We start from the raw sequence: 16953 nt of genomic DNA, 5'->3' as shown, positions 1-16953 counted from the left end.
TGTATCCAGTGCGCTCAGCCGTTTCTTGATATCACGTGGAGTGAATCAAATTGGCTGAAGACTGGCTTCTGTGATGGTTGCGACTTTGGGAGTAGGCCAATATGGATCACCCACATGGCACTTCTGGCTGAAGATGGTTGCAAACGATTCAGCCTTGCCTTTTGCACTCACATGCTGGGCTCCACCTCATTGAGGATGTGGATATTCATGGAGCCTGCTCCTCCTGTTAGTTGTTTAATGGTCCACCACTATTCACGACTGGACGTGACAGGACTGCAGAGCTTTGATCTGATCCGTTGATTGTGGGATCGCTTAGCCCTGTCTATAGCATGCTGCTTCCGCTTTTTAGCATGCATGTAGTCCTGTGTTGCAGCTTCCCCAGGTTGGCACCTCATTTTTAGGTACACTTGGTGCTGTTCCCGACATGCTCTTCTACACTCCTTATTGAACCAGGGTTGGTCCCCTGGCTTGATGGTAATGGTAGAGTGAGGGATATGCCGGGCCATGAGGTTACAGATTGTGATGGAATACAATTCTGCTGCTGCTGATGGCCCACAGCACCCCATAGATGCCCAGTTTGAGCTGCTAGATCTGTTCTGAATCTATCCCATTTAGCATGGTGGTAGTGCCACACAACACGATGGAGGGTGTCCTCAATGTGAAGACGGGACTTCGTCTCCACAATGACAGTGCGGTGGTCACTGCTACCAATACTGTCATGGACAGATGCATCTGCGGTAGGTAGATTGTTGAGGATGAGGTCAAGTAGGTTTTTCCCTTGTGTTGGTTCACTCGCCACCTGTCGCAGGCCCAGACTGGCAGCTATGTCCTTCAGGACTCAGCCAGCTCGGCCAGTAGTGGTGATACCGAGCCACTCTTGGTGATGAACCCAGAGTACATTCTGTGCCCTTGCTACTCTCAGTGCTTCTTCCAAATGGTGTTCAACATGGAGGAGTACTGATTCATCAGCTGAGGGAGGGCGGTAGGTGGTAATCAGCAGGAGGTTTCCTTGCCCATGCTTGACCTGAAGCCATGAGACTTCATGGGTTCCGGAGTCAATGTTGAGGACTCCCACGACCACTCCTTCACGACTGTCCCGCCACCCCTGGTGGGTCTGTCCTGCCGGTGGGACAGGACATACCCAGCGATGGTAAAGGAGGAGTTTGGGATAGTGGCTGAAAGGTATGATTTTGTGAGTATGACTATGCCAGGCTGTTGCTTGACTAGTCTGTGGGACAGCGCTCCCAATTTTGGCACAAGTCCCCAGATGTTGATGAGGAGGACTTTGCAGCATCGACTGAGCTGGGTGTACCATTGCCGTGTCCGTAGCCGGTACCGAGGTCGATGCCGGGTGATCTGTCTGGTTTCATTCTTATTATTGTGTTTCGTAGTGGTTTGTTACAATGGCTTGCTAGGCCATTTGAGAGGGCAATTGAGAGTCAACCACATTGCTGTGGGTCTGGAGTCACATATAGGCCAGACCAGGTAAAGACGGCAGATTTCCTTCCCTAAAGGACATTAGTGATACGAGCTTTTTATTCCAGATTTTATTTAATTACTGCATTTAAATTCCCCAGCTGCCATGGTGGGATTTGAACTCACATCTCTGGATCATTAGTCCAGGCCTCTGGATTACTAGCCCAGTGACATTTCCACTATGCTGCCATTCGCTAGATATCCTTCCACGACTTTACATGTCGGGATTTTTTAGTATTTTGAACATATTGAGCATCTTGTGTGGGTTTAGCATTCATATTCCCAACAGAACACAGGGAGCAGGAGAACAAATTTTAGAATACTGGCCATAAGACACCCCTTACATGGCAAGTGAGCAGGAGTCAGGGAGAGAGCGCGGGAGTCGAGGAGAGAGAGCGGGAGTGAGCAGGAGTCGGGGAGAGAGAGCGGGAGTGAGCAGGAGTCGGGGAGAGAGAGCGGGAGTGAGCAGGAGTCGGGGAGAGAGAGAGAGGCAGTCAGAGAGAGGGAGTCGGGGAGAGAGAGCGGGAGTCGAGGAGAGAGAGCGGGAGTGAGCAGGAGTCGGGGAGAGAGAGCAGGAGTCGGGGAGAGAGAGCGGGAGTGAGCAGGAGTCGGGGAGAGAGAGAGAGGCAGTCAGAGAGAGGGAGTCGGGGAGAGAGAGCGGAAGTGAGCAGGAGTCGGGGGAGAGAGCGGGAGTTGGAGAGAGCGGGAGTGAGCAGGAGTCGGGGAGAGAGAGCGGGAGTCGGGGAGAGAGAGCGGGAGTGAGCAGGAGTCGGGGAGAGAGAGAGAGGGAGTCGGAGAGAGAGAGCGGGAGTGAGCAGGAGTCGGGGAGAGAGAGAGAGGGAGTCGGAGAGAGGGAGTCGGGGAGAGAGCGGAAGTGAGCAGGAGTCGGGGAGAGAGAGCAGGAGTCGGGGAGAGAGAGCGGGAGTGAGCAGGAATCGGGGAGAGAGAGAGAGGCGGTCAGAGAGCGGGAGTCGGGGAGAGAGAGCAGGAGTTGGAGAGAGAGAGCGGGAGTCGGGGAGAGAGAGCGGGAGTGAGCGGGAGTCGGGGAGAGAGAGAGCGGGAGTGAGCGGGAGTCGGGGAGAGAGAGCAGGAGTCGGGGAGAGAGAGCGGGAGTTAGAGAGAGAGAGCGGGTGTGAGCAGGAGTCGGGGAGAGAGAGCGGGAGTGAGCAGGAGTCGGGGAGAGAGAGCGGGTGTGAGCAGGAGTCGGGGAGAGAGAGCGGGAGTGAGCAGGAGTCGGGGAGAGAGAGCGGGAGTTAGAGAGAGAGAGCGGGTGTGAGCAGGAGTCGGGGAGAGAGAGCGGGAGTTAGAGAGAGAGAGCGGGTGTGAGCAGGAGTCGGGGAGAGAGAGCGGGAGTGAGCAGGAGTCGGGGAGAGAGAGCGGGAGTCGGGGAGAGAGAGCGGGAGTGAGCAGGAGTCAGGGAGAGAGAGAGCGGGAGTGAGCAGGAGTCGGGGAGAGAGAGAAGGAGTCGGGGAGAGAGAGCGGGAGTCGGGGAGAGAGAGCGGGAGTGAGCGGGAGTCGGGGAGAGAGAGAGCGGGAGTGAGCGGGAGTCGGGGAGAGAGAGCGGGAGTGAGCAGGAGTCGGGGAGAGAGAGCAGGAGTCGGGGAGAGAGAGCGGGAGTTAGAGAGAGAGAGCGGGTGTGAGCAGGAGTCGGGGAGAGAGAGCAGGAGTCGGGGAGAGAGAGCGGGAGTTAGAGAGAGAGAGCGGGTGTGAGCAGGAGTCGGGGAGAGAGAGCAGGAGTCGGGGAGAGAGAGCGGGAGTTAGAGAGAGAGAGCGGGTGTGAGCAGGAGTCGGGGAGAGAGAGCGGGAGTTAGAGAGAGAGAGCGGGAGTCGGGGAGAGAGAGCGGGAGTCGGGGAGAGAGAGCGGGAGTCGGGGAGAGAGAGCGGGAGTCGGGGAGAGAGAGCGGGAGTCGGGGAGAGAGAGCAGGAGTCGGGGAGAGAGAGCGGGAGTCGGGGAGAGAGAGCGGGAGTCGGGGAGAGAGAGCGGGAGTGAGCAGGGGTCGGGGAGAGAGAGCGGGAGTCGGGGAGAGAGAGCGGCAGTGAGCAGGAGTCGGGGGGAGAGAGCGGGAGTCGGGGAGAGAGAGCGGGAGAGAGCAGGAGTCGGGGAGAGAGAGCAGGAGTCGGGGAGAGAGAGCGGGAGTTAGAGAGAGAGAGCGGGTGTGAGCAGGAGTCGGGGAGAGAGAGCAGGAGTCGGGGAGAGAGAGCGGGAGTTAGAGAGAGAGAGCGGGTGTGAGCAGGAGTCGGGGAGAGAGAGCGGGAGTTAGAGAGAGAGAGCGGGAGTCGGGGAGAGAGAGCAGGAGTCGGGGAGAGAGAGCGGGAGTCGGGGAGAGAGAGCGGGAGTCGGGGAGAGAGAGCGGGAGTCGGGGAGAGAGAGCGGGAGTCGGGGAGAGAGAGCGGGAGTCGGGGAGAGAGAGCGGGAGTCGGGGAGAGAGAGCGGGAGTCGGGGAGAGAGAGCGGGAGTGAGCAGGGGTCGGGGAGAGAGAGCGGGAGTCGGGGAGAGAGAGCGGCAGTGAGCAGGAGTCGGGGGGAGAGAGCGGGAGTCGGGGAGAGAGAGCGGGAGTGAGCAGGAGTTGGGGGAGAGAGCGGGAATTGCAGAGAGAGAGCGGGAGTGAGCAGGAATCGGGGGAGAGAGCGGGAGTTGCAGAGAGAGAGCGGGAGTGAGCAGGAGTCAGGAAGAGAGAGCGGGAGTGAGCAGGAGTTGGGGAGAGAAAGCGGGAGTTAGAGAGAGAGAGCGGGAGTGAGCGGGAGTCGGGGAGAGAGAGCAGGAGTCGGGGAGAGAGAGCGGGAGTCGGGGAGAGAGAGCAGGAGTGAGCAGGAGTCGGGGAGAGAGAGTGGGAGTGAGCAGGAGTCGGGGAGAGAGAGTGGGAGTGAGCAGGAGTCGGGGAGAGATAGCGGGAGTCGGGGAGAGAGAGCGGGAGTGAGCAGGAGTCGGGGAGAGAGAGCAGGAGTGAGCAGGAGTCGGGGAGAGAGAGCGGGAGTGAGCAGGAGTCGGGGAGAGAGAGTGGGAGTGAGCAGGAGTCGGGGAGAGAGAGCGGGAGTGAGCGGGAGTCGGGGAGAGAGAGCGGGAGTCGGGGAGAGAGAGCGGGAGTGAGCAGGGGTCGGGGAGAGAGAGCGGGAGTGAGCGGGAGTCGGGGAGAGAGAGCAGGAGTCGGGGAGAGAGAGCGGGAGTCGGGGAGAGAGAGCGGGAGTCGGGGAGAGAGAGCGGGAGTGAGCGGGAGTCGGGGAGAGAGAGCAGGAGTCGGGGAGAGAGAGCGGGAGTCGGGGAGAGAGAGCGGGAGTCGGGGAGAGAGAGCGGGAGTTAGAGAGAGAGAGCGGGAGTGAGCAGGAGTCGGGGAGAGAGAGCGGGAGTGAGCAGGAGTCGGGGAGAGAGAGCGGGAGTTAGAGAGAGAGAGCGGGAGTGAGCAGGAGTCGGGGAGAGAGAGCGGGAGTGAGCAGGAGTCGGGGAGAGAGAGCGGGAGTCGGGGAGAGAGAGCGGGAGTCGGGGAGAGAGAGCGGGAGTCGGGGAGAGAGAGCGGGAGTGAGCAGGGGTCGGGGAGAGAGAGCGGGAGTTGGAGAGAGCGGGAGTGAGCAGGAATCGGGGAGAGAGAGCGGGAGTCGGGGAGAGAGTGGGAGTGAGCAGGGGTTGGGGAGAGAGAGCGGGAGTGAGCGGGAGTCGGGGAGAGAGAGCAGGAGTCGGGGAGAGAGAGCGGGAGTCGGGGAGAGAGAGCGGGAGTGAGCAGGGGTCGGGGAGAGAGAGCGGGAGTCGGGGAGAGAGCGGGAGTGAGCAGGAATCGGGGAGAGAGAGCGGGAGTCGGGGAGAGAGCGGGAGTGAGCAGGAATCGGGGAGAGAGAGCGGGAGTCGGGGAGAGAGCGGGAGTGAGCAGGAATCGGGGAGAGAGAGCGGGAGTCGGGGAGAGAGCGGGAGTGAGCAGGGGTCGGGGAGAGAGAGCGGGAGTCGGGGAGAGAGCGGGAGTGAGCAGGAATCGGGGAGAGAGAGCGGGAGTCGGGGAGAGAGCGGGAGTGAGCAGGAATCGGGGAGAGAGAGCGGGAGTCGGGGAGAGAGCGGGAGTGAGCAGGGGTTGGGGAGAGAGAGCGGGAGTCGGGGAGAGAGAGCGGGAGTGAGCAGGAATCGGGGAGAGAGAGCGGGAGTCGGGGAGAGAGCGGGAGTGAGCAGGGGTTGGGGAGAGAGAGCGGGAGTCGGGGAGAGAGAGCGGGAGTGAGCAGGGGTCGGGGAGAGAGAGCGGGAGTCGGGGAGAGAGCGGGAGTGAGCAGGAATCGGGGAGAGAGAGCGGGAGTCGGGGAGAGAGAGCGGGAGTCGGGGAGAGAGAGCGGGAGTCGGGGAGAGAGAGCGGGAGTCGGGGAGAGAGAGCGGGAGTCGCGGAGAGAGAGCGGGAGTCGGGGAGAGAGAGCGGGAGTCGCGGAGAGAGGGCAGTATAATGATATCAGCAAATAGTGATGTTATTTGCCTGTTCGATTATGATGCCTTAATAGCATGATTGCAGGTATTGATTGCTTGTGCCTGACCAGCAGAGGTCATGTGACCAGACAAGCAGGCTGAGAGTTTTTAGTTTCACTTTAGCTGCAGCTCAAGCATGGTGTGTCCTGAAAAGCTGTATGAATTCTTGAACAAACCTTAGATTAAAAGTTATTCTCTTTTATATAAATGTCTCATCATTGAACCCACAAGGAAATCAATACATGGCGTCAGAAGTGGCTGAAAGAGAATCGAAAAAAAAAAATCGGGAAAAAAAAAAAAATCGGAAGTTAAATCAGCTCTCCACATATTAGCAAGCCAAAAGAGAAAATCGTTACTTACCTTGGAGAATAGCTAACGAAGTGAAAAAATGGAAGGATTACACCCACCAGCGACGCTTCAGTTGTCAGGTAATGTGGCTGAAAATTGGAGAAGGTTCAAACAATGTTTAGAGTTGTATTTAGCGGCAACCGGAGCTGACAAGAAAAGTGATAAACAGAAATCGTCCGTGTTCTTACATGTAGTGGGTGATGCAGCGCTGGAGGTATATAATAATTTCATATTTGCCATTGATGGAGACAAAATGAAGCTAGATAAAATAATGGAACAGTTTGAGGCCTACTGCATACCTAAACGCAACGTGACCTTTGAGAGGCACAAATTTTTCACATGTGTACAGAAAATCGGCGAGACTATTGATCAGTATGTGACTGAACTGAGAAACCGAAGCAAATCGTGTGAATTTGGGGGACTCACAGACTCGCTGATAAAAGACAGACTGGTGTGTGGTATTCCAGATAATGGTCTAAGGGAAAGACTGCTAAGAGAGCAAGATCTAGACCTGGGAAAAGCCATAGCACTGTGTAGGGCTACAGAGACTGTGAAGTTGCAGGCAAAGGAGCTGTTCAGTGACAGTAGCTGCAACGTGGATGCAGTGAGAAAGAACGGATACAAACCGTTTAACAAAGAGAGCGCCAATGTGAAAAAAGAGACGTGGCCAGCAAACGAAAATGAAAGGGACAATCGGAAGTCATGTAGTCGATGCGGTACACAGCATCCACCAAGAAAGTGTCCAGCATATGGTAAAACATGCAATAGATGCAACAAAAACAACCATTATGCCCGTTGCTGTAAGAACCAAGCGCAACAAAGCAAGGTCCATAGAGTAGTTGAAAGCGAGATAGAGGAATTCTATGTAGATGTGGTGTCTGAAAACAAAAAAGAAGAAAGAGACTGGATGTTGACACTAAAAGTGAACGACATACATATTCCATTTAAATTGGATACTGGAGCACAAGTTAATGTGATATCAGAGACCGATTTTAAGAGAATTAGACCCAGACCAATGTTACATGGAATACAAGTGAAAGTGACCGGATACTCGGGTACTGATATACCAGTGAAAGGAAAATGCATTGTCAAAGTAACACACAAGGACAGAGAGCACACGCTAGCATTAATCGTGGTGCCAAAGGATGTGCAAGCCATACTAGGTTTAAAAGCCTGTGAGAGACTGAACCTGGTAAAGAGAGTCCTCGTTGTGGAAAGCGAAGGAGAGACAGTCTATGATGAACTCATGAAAGAGTACAAAGACCTATTTAAGGGTCTAGGCTGCATTCCAGGAGAACACACGATCAGAGTAGATAAAAGTATGACACCGGTCATACATCCATGCAGAAAAGTTCCGTTTGCTCTTCAAAAGCAACTGAAGGCAGAGTTGGACAGGATGGAAAGCCTGAATGTGTTTCAGAAGATAGATGAGCCAACTGAGTGGGTGAGTTCCCTCGTCGTAGTGGACAAAAAGAATGGAAAGCTCAGAATTTGCCTGGATCCAAGAGATCTAAACAGAGCAATAAAGAGAGAGCACTTCAAGCTTCCTACACGTGAGGAAATCATGGCACAGTTTGCAAATGCAAAATATTTCAGCAAGTTAGATGCATCCTCAGGATTTTGGCAGATGAAGCTGGACGAAGCAAGTTCAAGACTGTGCACGTTCAACACTCTATATGGCAGATACAGATTCCTAAGGTTACCATTTGGCATTGCCTCAGCTCCTGAAGTGTATCACAAGACTATCCATATGATCTATGAGCACCTGGAGGGAGTTGATACATCAATGGATGACATCATAGTATGGGGAACCACGAGAACTGAGCATGACGAGAGACTGAAAAAAGTGCTGGAAGCAACAAGGAAAACAAACCTGAAGCTGAATAGAGAGAAATGCCAGCTCGGGGTGACAGAACTGACATTCGTGGGAGATATCCTTAGCAGTGAGGGCATCAGACCAGATCCCAGAAAGGTGTCCGCCATTGAGAATATGCCAAGGCCACAATGCAAAAAGGACGTGCAGAGGTTTAATGGAATGATCAACTACATGGGTAAATTCATATCCAACCTCTCAGAAAAAATAGCACCACTGAGAAGACTAACTGAAAAGAACATAGAATGGGAATGGAATCATGAGCATGAGAAGTCATGGAGCGATCTAAAGAAACTGCTCACAGAGGAACCAGTTCTGAGGTTTTATGACCCAGCGAGACCCATCAAGATATCATCAGATGCATCACAGAGTGGGCTCGGTGCCGTTCTTCTGCAACAATATGACTACTGGCAACCTATTGCATATGCATCACGCTCAATGACAGACGCGGAGACGCGATATGCTCAAATAGAAAAGGAGCTGCTCAGCATCACATACGTCTGTGAAAGATTTCACCAGTTTGTGGCAGGACAAGCAATCAGTGTAGAGACTGACCATAAGCCCTTGATTGCATTGTTCCAAAAGCCACTAAATAGCTGTCCGCTTAGAATACAAAGAATGATGATCAGGCTGCAACGCTATACACTGAATGTTGCGTACACACCGGGTAAGCTGATGTATACAGCAGACACGTTGTCCAGAGCTGTTGACCCAAGTGAGCCCGCAAACATCACAATGGATGAAAAACTGAACGCCTATGTGGACATGATCACAAGTGCACTGCCCATAGCAGATGCAAAAATGGAGCTCATAAAGACTGAGACAAACAAAGATGAAACAATGAGACGACTGAAGAAAAGCACCTTGGATGGATGGCCCAACATGAAGCAAGACTGCTCACCTGACATAGCAGAGTACTGGAACTGCAGGGCGGAACTATCAGTGGTCGAAGACATCATCTACAAAGGAAGTAAAATAGTTATCCCAAAGAGCCTGAGAAAAGAGATGCTAAAAAAGATCCATGGAGGACATCTGGGAATCGAAAAGTGTAAGAAAAGAGCACGAGAGGTGATGTACTGGCCACGAATGAACCAAGATGTGACAAATGAGGTGTCAAACTGCACAATATGCCTGAAATATCGAGCAAGCAATCCGGTAGAACCACTAAAGCCACACCCAGCACCAGACAGACCTTACCAGAAGGTAGGCGCTGACCTATTCGTATGTCAAGGGAAGGACTATCTTGTCGTCACAGACTATTACTCCCTGTATCCAGAGGTTTGTAGACTGTACACCACCACTGCAGAAGCTGTGATAAGAAGTATGAAAGCCATATTCTCCAGACATGGCGTGGCAAGCGAGGTCTTCACAGACAACGGACCCCAGTTTAACAATGCAAATTTCCGACACTTTGCCAAAGAGTGGGACTTTGTCCACACAACGTCAAGTCCTCACTATCCACAGTACAATGGACTAGTGGAAAAATCGGTCCAGACAGTGAAAAGACTGATGTACAAGGCAAAAGACAGTGGAACTGACTTCTACCAAAGCATGCTTGTATACCGCACAACGCCACTCGAGTGTGGTATGTCACCAGCCCAACTCCTGATGGGACGTTGGCTAAGGTCAAACCTACCCATCCCGGAGAACCTCCTGAAAACAAAAGAGGGGGAGAAAGTGAGGAAGTTCAAAGAACAGCAGAAAGAAAAGCAAAAGTACTATTATGACAGAGGAACACAAAACCTACCTGAACTCCACACTGGTGACCAAGTAAGGTTCAAAGACAAAACAAACACATGGATGGAGAAAGGAACTGTCCTGAGTGAAGTTCAACCAAGATCATACACCATTCAGACAGATGAGGGTGCTGTTCTGAGAAGAAATCATTGAGATCTTCTCATGGAACCAGCCACAGCAGGTCAGGAGACTGATACTGTTGAACAACCTGATCACACAGCTGAGAACACATCATCTGAGGCAACAACTCAGATTCAAGGACAATCAATCAGAAAATCCTCAAGACACGTGAAGCCTCCTGAGAGACTCATTGAGCAAATTTAAGGACTATTGTTATAGAAGGAAGTAATGTTATCTTATTCTTTCTTCAAGTTCTAGTGTATTGACATATTTCATGTGAACACACAAAGCAAGGTTAAAAAACCTTGATCATGATAATGATAATGTAAGTTCATTAAGTGTTACAGTTAAAATGCAGATTAATACAAAGAAAACATGTTGTTAGTTAAAAGTAAAATACTTTTGTTTTAAGAAAGGGAGATGTAATGATATCAGCAAATAGTGATGTTATTTGCCTGTTCGATTATGATGCCTTAATAGCATGATTGCAGGTATTGATTGCTTGTGCCTGACCAGCAGAGGTCATGTGACCAGACAAGCAGGCTGAGAGTTTTTAGTTTCACTTTAGCTGCAGCTCAAGCATGGTGTGTCCTGAAAAGCTGTATGAATTCTTGAACAAACCTCAGATTAAAAGTTATTCTCTTTTATATAAATGTCTCATCATTGAACCCACAAGGAAATCAATACAAGCAGGAGTGAGCAGGAGTCCGGGGGAGAGAGCGGGAGTTAGAGAGAGAGAGCGGGAGTGAGCAGGAGTCGGGGAGAGAGAGCGGGAGTGAGCAGGAGTCGGGGAGAGAGAGCGGGAGTTAGAGAGAGAGCGGGAGTGAGCAGGAGTCAGGGAGAGAGAGCGGGAGTGAGCAGGAGTCGGGGAGAGAGAGCGGGAGTTGGGGAGAGAGAGCAGGAGTAATACACAGGTTATCAAGGCTTCACAAGATGGTGGCCAGTAACCCCACTCACCCAGGCGGTCACTGACCGGGCCTGTGACCGGGGCAAACGCGGGGCCTGTGGGCTCTTGTTCAGGCCTACACCGGGTGTTTGAGACCCAGGAGTGAGGACGGGACCCAGGAGCGAGGACAGGACCCAGGAGCGAGGACAGGACCCAGGAGCGAGGACTAGGCCCAGGAGCGAGGACTAGGCCCAGGAGCGAGGACGAGGACCAGGAGCGAGGACGAGGCCCAGGAGCAGGGATGGGAGGAGCAGTGAGGCCGGGACCCAGGAGCGAGGCCGGGACCCAGGAGCGAGGCCGGGATCCAGGAGCGAGGTCTGGTCCCAGGAGCGAGGTTGGGACCCAGGAGCGAGGACGAGGCCCAGCGGCGAGGTCAGGACCCAGGAGCGAGGACGAGGTCCAGGGGAGAGGTCGGGGCCCAGGTGCGAGTTCGAGGCCCAGGAGCAGGGACAGGAGGAGCAGTGAGGTCGGGACCCAGGAGCGAGGATGGGACCCAGGAGCGAGGTCGAGGCCCAGGAGCGAGGTCGGGTCCCAGGGGCGAGGAGGAGGCCCAGGGGCGAGAACAGAGCCCTGGAGCGAGGACAAGCCCAGCAGTGGCACAGCATGGACCAGCAGCGGGGTCTGGGCCCAGGGAAGGTGCAGCATGGGCCAACATTGAGGCCAGGAGGACCACAATGCATCCTACAAAACCCAGGCAGAGAGGACCTGCGGCAAGGAGGGAGGAGGACAGTAGGAGTATGTTTGTGTGTGTGTGCTAGGCCGGTGTACCAGAGTCTGGTCTCCAATCACCTTGGACCCCCTTGCCATTGGACCAAGACCTTGCTCTGTCAAGCCCATGTGGTAGCTGGTGTGCAATGGCCACCCCACATTAAAAGAATTCACACACAGGCATCTTCTATCCTCTAAAATGAAATTCGGGACCTGGAATTTCAGGACCCTCATGGACAACTCCAACAGCAAGAACGCCATACTGCTATTGTTGCCTGGGAGCTCAGACGTTTCGACATAGACATCGCCGCCCTAAGCGAGACCCGGCGGGCGGGGAAGGCCAGCTCAAGGAGCAAGGCGGTGGTTACACCACCTTCTGGAAAGGTAAACCTGAAGAAGAAAGCCGTCTCTATGGGGTAGGCTTCAACATAAAAAATAAGCTAGTTTGACGTCTCAGAGACTCTAATTGCAGAATAAATGAACACCTCATGACTCTACGGCTCACCCTAGCCCTGAACCAGTGTGCTATGGCCATCAGTACGTACGCCCCAACACTGGAAGCCACAGACAAGACAAAGAGGAATTCTACTCCAGCCTCAAACAATCCCTGTCCTGAGTCCCAACGGGCGACAAGCTGATCCTCCTTGGCGACTTTAACGCCTGAGTTGGAAACGACACAGGCCACTGGGGAGGTGTGATCGGCAGAGAGGGGGTAGGGAAAGCCAACTCCAATGGTACCCTCCTCCTGACGAAATGCTTAAAACATGCCCTTGTCATAACCAACACCTTGTTCAGTCAGAGAGACAAGTACAAGGCTTCATGGCAACACCCTCGCTCCAAGCACTGGCATCTGCTGGACTACATCATCATCTGAGCGAGGGATCGCAAGGACGTTCACATCACCCGCGCCATGACAGGAGCTGATGACTGCTGGACAGACCATCGCCGAATCCGATCTGTCATCTCCATCAACGTAGTCCCAAAACAGCAGCGGCAACAGAAGCAATGCCACAGGAAAATCAACACTGGAGCACTCAAAGACCCCGCTAAGAAAGTCCTATTCAGCCTGCGCCTCACAACCAACCTGGCGACTCCCAGTGATTCAGAGACACAGATGTCCACAGCGCCTGGTCTGCACTCAAGGCCTCCATAATCAGCACCTCTGAAGAGACGCTCGGTCACTCGACCAGGAAACACCAAGGCTGGTTCGACAAGAACGACCAGGAGATCCAAAAGCTAATAAGCCGCAAGCGCAAGGCATTCCTGATCTGGAAACAGCAACTGAACTCAAGAGCAAAAAAGCAGCTCTACAGACACCTGAAGGCCGAGGTCCAACAAAAAACTCATGACCTAAAGAACAGATGTTGAGTGGAGAAAGCGCAGGAGATCCAGCAGCTACCCGACAACAACGACGTGCGTGGATTCTTTAGCGCAGTCAAGACCACCTACGGCCCAAGCACCCAAGGTTCTACCCCACTGCGGGCCAAGAATAGAGAGGTACTCATCAAGGACAGAGAGGCAGTCAGTGCCCGCTGGAAGGAGCACTTTGAAGATCTCCTTAACCGAGACTCTGTCTTCAACGCGAGTGTCCTCAACTCCATCCCGCAGCATGCTACCCGCCGCCACCTCAGCACAACCCCAGCCCGGCAGGAGTTTGAAAAGGCCATCCGACAACTGAAGAACAACAAAGCCTCAAGAGCAACTGGAATCCCCGCCGAGGCGCTAAAGCATGGCGGGGAAGCACTATTGGCGCAAATACATGAACTCATTACTCTTATTTGAAAGGAGGCGAGCATGCCGGGGGATCTCAGAGATGCCGTAATCGTGACCATCTTCAAGAAAGGTGACAAGTCCGATTGCGGTAATTACGGAGGAGTCTCCCTGCTGTCTGCCACAGGGAAAGTCATTGCAACAATCCTCCTCAATCGCCTTCTCCCAGTGGCTGAAGAGCTCCTCCCAGAGTCGCAATGTGGATTCCGCCCACTAAGGGGCACAATGGACATGATCTTCATCGCGCGAGAGAAATGCAGGGAACAGCATCAACCACTGTACATGGCCTTCTTTGACCTCACAAAGGCCTTCGACACTGTCAACCATGAGGGATTATGGAGTGTCTGTGGTAAACTACTGTTATACCTGCCTGTGTGTGTGTTTGTATTCCACTGTATACATGTCTGTACATGCCTCGGCTGACTCCTCCCACGAGTCCAGGTATAAAGGTGACTGCTCCACAGTCCCTCTGTATTCTGGACTGGTCGACCACTCGAGGCACACCTTCATTCTCTTGTTAATAAAAGCCTGTTAGTTACTCGCTGAACCTCAGTCTTTTGAGTAATTGATAGCGCATCAGTGTCCTCCTCAAATTCGGCTGCTCTCAAAAGTTTGTCACCATCCTCTGCCTGCTTCATGATTACATGCAAGCCGTGATCATGACCAACGGTTCCACTGCAGACCCAATTCACGTACGGACCGGGGTCAAGCAAGGCTGTGTCATCGCACCAACGCTCTTCTCGACCTTCCTTGCTGCAATGCTCCATCTCACCCTCATTAAGCTCCCCGATGGAGTGGAGCTAATATACAGAACAAATGGGAAACTGTTCAACCTCCGTCGCCTTCAGTCCAGATCCAAGGCCGTCCCATCTTCTGTCATCAAATTAAAGTATGCAGATGACGCTTGCGTCTGCGCACACTCAGAGATTGAACTCCAAACCATCGCCAACACCTTCACCGAAGCGTACGAGAGCATGGGCCTTACACTAAACATCCATAAGACAAAGGTCCTCTACCAACCTGCCCCCGCCACACAGTACTGCTCCCCGATTATCAAAATCCATGATGAGACCTTGGACAACGTGGACCATTTTCCATACCTCGGGAGCCTATAACAACAAGGACAGACGTCGATGCCGAAGTCCAACACCGCCTTCAGGGTGCCAGTACAGCCTTTGCTCACCTGAGGAAGAGCGGGTTTGAAGACCAGGACCTCAAACCCTGCACCAAACTCATGGTCTACAGAGCAGCAATGATACCCGTCCTCCTGTATGCTTCAGAGACATGGACCATCTACAGCAGGCACCTCAAAACACTGGAGAGGTACCACCAACACTGCCTCTGCAAGATCCTGCAAATCCATTGGCAGGATAGGCGCACCAACATCAGTGTTCTCATTCAGGCCAGCATCAAAGCTTTGACCACGCTCGATCAGCTCCAATGGTCAGGCCACATCGTCCGCATGCCTGATACGAGAATCCCAAAGCAAGTGCTCTACTCGGAGATCCGACACGGCAAGAGAGCCCCAGGTGGGCAGAGGAAACACTTCAAGGACACCCTCAAAGTTTCCTTGAAAAAGTGCAGCATCCCCACCAACACCTGGGAATCCCTGGCCCAAGACCGCACAAAGTGGAGGAGAAGCATCTGGGAAGGCGCCGAACACCTCGAGTCTCTTCGCCGGGAACAAGCGGAAGCCAAGCACAAACAGCGGAAGGAGCGCACATCAACCCAAGAACCCCACCCACCCGCCCCTTCAACCACCGTCTGCCCTACGTGACCGAAACTGTAGGTCTCACATTGGACTCATCAGTCACCTGAGAACTCATTTTGAGTGTGGAAGCAAATCATCCTCGGTTCCAAGGGACTGCCTAAGAGAAGAAGACATGGCAAAACATTCAAGTGTGTTATGTTCCATTGCTTCTGTGCATGCCTGTGAATGAGCCACTGAATAAAGAGATAAAGAATGAATAACAAAAGATGATATTAGCTGTAAATTTGGGGAGGCCCCCAATCTTAACCTCCCCACTTCCTCTATTGTGTCCACAACCGGAATCTCCGGGATCTTCTCTTCATAAGGAATTAAATGTCATATGTTTGGTGGCTCCCCCCACCCCACCCCACCCCACCCCACCCATCTGCATGCATTGATGCCTCTTAAGTACCAGGTAGAAAAGGGTCATATACAACCATACGAAAACATTGGACAGCAGCGAGATCGGCCCTGGGTGGAGACTGAGCGCGGAGACCAAGAAGTTAAAGAAAGGGGAGCGAGAGTGGCCCAGCCACACCAGCGGCAGAAGCGAGAGCAGCCCTGGGTGGAGACCGACTGCAGAGGCCGAGGAGTTAAAGAGCGGGGAGCGAGAGCGGCCCAGAGACACCGGCGGCAGCAGCGAGAAGTAAAAAGTAATCAAAGTGTGACATCACCAGAAAGCAGGTAAGTGATTGGTTGGTGAGTATTTCTCTCTTTCTCGCTTTTTTCCAAATTTAATTTTTGTGGTTTATAGTTTCTAGGGTCTCTGTTGTGTAGCGGGGAGTGGTAGTAAACCAGGGCCCTTGAGTATATCATTTAATTGTAGTGTAATTAGTGGTATTGATTTGATTTAATTTAATTTGAATTAATTAAAGGGTAAGTCATGGCAGCACAGCTCAGTCCCGTGGCATGCTCCAGCTGCGCTATGTGCGAAATCAGGGGCACTTCTGTGTGCGGGAAGTGTGTCCAGCTGCAGCTACTGACAGACCGCATTGCGGCGCTGGAGCTGCGAATGGGTACATACTGGAGCATTCGCGATGCTGAGGACATCATGGATAGCACGTTTAGGGAGTTGGTCACACCGCAGGTAAAGGCTGCACAGGCAGGAAGGGAATGGGTGACCACCAGGCAGAGTAGTAGGCGCAAGCAGGTACTGCAGGGGTCCCCTGTGGCCATCCCCCTTTCAAACAGATATACAACTTTGGATATTGTTGAGGGAGATGGCTTATCGGGGGAAGGCAGCAGCAGCCAACTTCCTAGCAACATGGGTGGTCCTGCTGCACAGGACGGGAGGGAAAAGAGCAGGAGAGCTATAGTAATAGGGGATTCTATTGTAAGGGGAATAGATAGGCGTTTCTGCGGCCGCAAACGAGACTCCAGGATGGTATGTTGCCTCCCTGGTGCAAGGGTCAAGGATGTCTCGGAGCGGCTGCAGGGCATTCTGGAGGGGGAGGGTGAACAGCCAGTTGTTGTGGTGCATATAGATACCAATGATATAGTAAAAAATGGGATGAGGTCCTAAAAGCTGAATATAGGGAGTTAGGAGGTATATTAAAAAATAGGACCTCAAACGTAGTAATCTCTGGATTGCTACCAGTGCCACGTGCTAATCAGAGTAGAAATAGAAGGATATTTCAGATGAATACATGGCTAGAGGAATGGTGCAAGGGGGAAGGATTCAAATTCCTGGGACACTGGAACCAGTTCTGGGGGAGGTGGGACCAGTACAAACGGGACGGTTTGCACCTGGGCGGGACTGGAACCGATGCCCTAGGGGGAGTGTTTGCTAGTGC

The sequence above is a fragment of the Somniosus microcephalus genome, chromosome 14 (genome assembly GCF_052327205.1).
Source record: "Somniosus microcephalus isolate GS21.2 chromosome 14, FLI_Smic_1.0, whole genome shotgun sequence".
In the NCBI taxonomy this organism is placed as follows: domain Eukaryota; kingdom Metazoa; phylum Chordata; class Chondrichthyes; order Squaliformes; family Somniosidae; genus Somniosus; species Somniosus microcephalus.
This window is presented reverse-complemented; position numbering follows the sequence as displayed.